This window comes from Triticum aestivum, chromosome 4D, assembly GCF_018294505.1.
Source record: "Triticum aestivum cultivar Chinese Spring chromosome 4D, IWGSC CS RefSeq v2.1, whole genome shotgun sequence".
In the NCBI taxonomy this organism is placed as follows: Eukaryota; Viridiplantae; Streptophyta; class Magnoliopsida; order Poales; family Poaceae; genus Triticum; species Triticum aestivum.
The window spans coordinates 190,891,147-190,896,707 of record NC_057805.1 but is presented as its reverse complement, the minus strand read 5'-3'; positions in this window follow the sequence as shown (position 1 = coordinate 190,896,707).

Below are 5,561 nucleotides of genomic sequence, written 5' to 3'. Positions count from 1 at the left end.
GAATCCCGTTTGTATTCTATTTTTTTCGGGCGGGATACATTTTCAATTGGAATAAAATTCTATATACATCATTTTTTATATATACTTTCAAAAGCACAACACCCTTTATACATAAATATGGTTTACAAATGGCATGATCTCAGGTTCATAAGGTTGTATCCATCAATTTGGATTTTCAAATATTTGAAACCACTTTATGTTGAAATCCAATGTACGCATTCCTCGCTAACTGTCTCCAATTAATGTGTGTTTCATGCGGGTTTTTTTACTTCTCAAACATGTATAATGTGTTTCACACACGCAACATATAGTGTAATCCCGTTTAGACATTAATTGCATATAAACCATGCATTGTTTCTAATTAAAGAATCTATGGATCACCAATATTGATAAACTATATAACATTACACGTGTCCCCAAATTCAAATGAATATGCATGTTTGATACACCAATTTGCGTTATGATATTATCGATGTCGTGATCTCCAGTTTAAATGTTTGAATCCCATTTAATCTAGATATTCGTCTCATATAACTATCACTCATGCTTATATAGGACTATCTCTCTAGACCTATACGCGTTCATCGTCTCTCAGGTATCTCTCGTGCTATGTGTATGTCGACAATGATCTTTTATCTTCGTAACACACTGACGGTACTCTCTCCCTCGACCTTCATCACTCTATCTCTCTCTAAGTATATCTCGTTCCCTGCTATGTTTCTCTAACTATGATTCTCCATGTGGAATCTCTTTCTCTCACACAAACACAAAACTTTGTCTCCCGGGGTCTCATTTCTCTCTACTATTACCCTGTGTGCCACTCGCACACCCCTCATACAGAGATGTCTTTTGCTCCTTAGGTATGAGAACCTACGACTCTTCCTCTTAAATATCTCTTTCTCACACACAAACACAAACTCTGTCTCCCAGGGTCTCATATTTCTCCACTGTTCTCTTGTATGTTGCTCACACACACTCTCTCTCCCTAGAGATATCTTGTGTTCCCTCATATGTTTCTCTAGCTATCACTCACGTTTTGAAATATCTTTCTCTCTCGCAGACACAAAACTCTGTCTCTCGGGATCTCATTTCTCTCTGATATTTGTTTGTATGTGAGTCACATGCACCATTTCTTCATCTCTCTCACACCCACACCCATAACTCAGCCTTTTGATCCACTCGACTCCTATCTCTAACATACACTAGCTAGCATCTTTATCTTTCTATTTATCTGTTTCTTCGTCAACCTTCTTTCATTTATAGGTTGATCACTTTTGTACAATCGTTGTGCCTCACTCCCTCTGCTCGCCATAGATGCATGCTCCAGCCCACGCCACTATCTCTTAAAGACAAAAACACATGCTCAATTATCGGGCCTTCTTCCCTGCATTCTCACGTGCATGCATGCATATTGTCGTACTGATCCGTCTCTCCCATGTCGTTGATCTTATGACTTATGTCTTCTTTCTTTTATCTCGATCATGCAGGCGCACACACACACACATCCCACGTATACATGTATACCTCTCACACATGCACGTTGAAGGTCTCTATTTCTCCATACGTAGTTAATTACCCTCAACCCTAACGCCACATCGAATCGTTCTCTTCTTGTGTGCACATAACTTCCGCCTGGATGGGTAAAACACACACTCACACTTAACAATCTCCTTCTAGCTACCCCCCTCTCGCTCTTCCCCTATATCCCCGAAACCAATAAGACCATCCCTTCGTTTAATTCCCGCCTACATGCACCAACGATATATAGTAGTCTTCCTCGGTGTCTCTCGAACAAACACGTTCTCTCGATGTCGACTACTCTCACGCGCACACACACCTTATCTTCCCTCTCTACGGGCATTTTCTCTCTCGCACCCCATCGTTGGTGGCCTCTGCCATACACATCACCTCTCTATGATGAAGCCATGCATACTTAAATTACATCCGCCACCGAGGACCCCGCGACACACACACACACACACACACACACGCACTCACCCACCCACACACAAACAAACACACACACACACACTAAGATTCCATCACACACACGCACACACACACACACTAAGACTCCATCTCTCTCTGACACACACAAACACACACACACACACACTGAGACTCCATCTCACACAAACATGCTCTAGGCGGAGCATTTGTTCCTACCACCCTTCATCCACCCTTACCCATATGATAAACAATCACCTTAATTTACTTGTATAACATGGACAAATTCCACTTTACTTTAGTAGTTAGCAAACTTATCATCTGTACCCTTATAAAAAAATGAGTTGGCAATGATGGTGTGCATGCCATCTTGTAATATAGACCGTCTGATCTATATCTGACGGATAGAAAGCAAACTATGATAATTTTACAAAATATAGCCGCACCTCTCTCCACATCCTTATCTCCCACAACCTCATTGCTGAGCAATTAAAAAAGAAAGTCTCTGGAACAATCTAGCATGGTGGCTGCAGCCGCCTGCCGGTGCCATCCATCCCCATGCCTCCGCCCATTCCGACCACCAGTCACCACCACGCTCCACTCCTCCTCACCTTATCTCTCATCTTTCATTTTTTCGATGACATTCTCGAGACACCAGTTTTCCGATAAAATTCTCGAAATATCATTAGTTTTTACACATGGGATTACTCCTGCATGGGTAAATCACAACAGGTGTTTTGTAAAAAAATCCATATTGATGTTCCGTGCAATGCACGAGCATCTTGCTTGTAATTATATAACGCAATTCACGAGCAGGAAGTGACATTTTTTACACAACCACGTTAACATGGCCACGTAAATCACTAGCTAAAGTAAATACCATTATACTTATATCCCGATGCAAAAGGTTGAGTACATGTCCAAAGAGTAGAGTCGCACACACGCACTCTGTCTCTCAGAATCTCTCACACACGCACACCAGTTATGTGACGCCCACTAAGCAGACACGTATGTTACAATTTGTGCACCCGCGGGGACACGTGATGTTGCGCATTTATTTAAGCCGGATGGCGAACCCAAACAGTAGCCGCATTCATTCCCCTCCCGCCGCCTCTTCTCTGGTCGCCGTCGCCCGGTAGCCATGGCCCGGCCAAAGGTAACAACATACGCCATACTTCCGCCGGAGCGGCGCTTTAATCTGGAAATTTTAGTGGTCATGCATGCATTTTTTGTGCTAGCACTCCTATATAAGGGTTGACCGGTCGCTTCCCGTGGACGTGCGTGGGCGGTGGAAGAGGAAGGAGAAGGGAAGAGGGTTGTGGAGTAACGTTATTTACCACAATTTCTTAGGAAACTGAGTGCAATAATTGAGTAGTTTTGCAAACTACCAGTCCTACACCTGAAACGGTTCAAAACCTATAGTACTCCCTTGCCAGCGCGCGCTTCCTGCGTGAAACGGTCAGCGTTGCCCTGGAGCGTCAGTGCCACATTAATGCCCGGCCAGAGCGGAGGCGACCTCTCACTGGCGCAGGCTTTGAAGCGGCGCAACGGCTGAGAGAGCGCCGCTTCCCGGTGCACGCGACTGCTCCGCGTCGAGGCTGGCCATAGGCCCTGTTTGGATCCATGGGTTAGAGTTAGTTTGAGCTAGTTGGGGCTCAAATAGCCCTAAAGTATCCAAGCATGAGGGTTTAAATTGGATCAAGTTGCACCGAACCCACCAAAAAAACTATCCCACCCAAGAGGTGCTAACTGGAGATAGTTCTCATTGGGACCACTGAAAAATCACTTTTCTCCCTCCATCAAGTGCATATATTGTCAATCTAACCCTGTCACCCAAACACCTATTTGGCTACAGTTAGTTCAGGGTTAGTCATGAGTTAGTCTAACCTCTAGCTAAGTTAGAGTCTCCAAACAGGAGCAGTATAGGAAATGCAAGTTGCTCAAAGCATACAGTCAAATTCGTACGTGAAAGGATTTTTTTTCTTTTTGAAAACGGAACGTGAAAGGAATTTTTTTAGAATGCTCTTGGCATGTCGCTAACATGTGATGAGTTAACTGACCTCAATAGATGGCAAAAACGCCATCCCGCCGCACTTTGAGAGAGACAAGGAGGGAAAAGTGTGACGCCCCCAATTTGACCGTACACTAATCATGCACGCAAATGTGTACGATCAAGATCTGGGACTCACGGGAAGATATCACAACACAACTCTAAAACATAAATAAGTCATACAAGCATCATAATACAAGCCAGGGGCCTCGAGGGCTCGAATACAAGTGCTCGATCACAGACGAGTCAGCGGAAGCAACAATATCTGAGAACAGACATAAGTTAAACAAGTCTGCCTTAAGCAGGCTAGCACAAACTGGGATACAGGTCGAACAAGGCGTAGGCCTCCTGCCTGGGATCCTCCTAACTACTCCTGGTCATCGTCAGCGGGCTGCACGTAGTAGTAGGCACCTCCAGTGTCGTAGGAGTCGTCGTCGACGGTGGCGTCTGGCTCCTGGACTCCAGCATCTGGTTGCGACAACCAGGTAGAAAGGAAAGGGGGAAAAGAGGGAGAGAGGCAACCGTGAGTACTCATCCAAAGTACTCGCTAGCAAGGAACTACACTACATATGCATGGGTATATGTGTAAAGGGCCATATCAGTGGACTGAACTGTAGAATGCCAGAATAAGAGGGGGATAGCTAGTCCTGTCGAAGACTACGCTTCTGGCCATCTCCATCTTGCAACATGTAGAACAGAGTAGATTGAAGTCCTCCAAGTAGCATCGCATAGCATAATCCTACCCGGTGATCCCCTCCTCGTCGCCCTGTTAGGGAGCGATCAGCGGGTTGTATCTGGCACTTGGAAGGGTGTATTTTATTAAGTATCCGGTTCTATTTGTCATAAGGTCAAGGTACAACTCCGGGTCGTCCTTTTACAGAGGGACACAGCTATTTGAATAGATAAACTTCCCTGCAGGGGTGCACCACATAACCCAACACGCTCGATCCCATTTGGCCGGACACACTTTTCTGGGTCATGCCCGGCCTCGGAAGATCAACACGTCGCAGCCCCACCTAGGCACAACAGAGAGGTCAGCACGCCGGTCTAAATCCTATGGCGCAGGGGTCTGGGCCCATCGCCCATTGAACACCTGCACGTTGCGAACACGGCCGGAAGCAGACCTAGCCTAGTGGCGTTCCAGTCCAATCCGGCGCGCACCACTCAGTCGCTGACGTCACGAAGGCTTCGGCTGATACCACGACGTCGAGTGCCCATAACTGTTCCCGCGTAGCTGGTTAGTGCGTATAGACCAAATGGCCAGACTCAGATCAAATACCAAGAACTCGTTAAGTATGTTATTTTGAAGTAACCACGGACGCCGTCCAGGGCCAGGCCCACGTCTCGCCTAGGTGGTCTCAACCTGCCCTGTCGCTCCACCACAAAGATCCACTCGCGGGTACTCCTACGAGCCGACCCGACTTTAGTCACCACAGGTGTCATGTATATAGTATATAAGTATATACCCGTGATCACCGCCCAAGTGATCACGGCCCGATAGTATAGCACAGCAGACGGACAAGAATGTAGGGCCACTGATGGAAAACTAGCATCCTATAGTAAG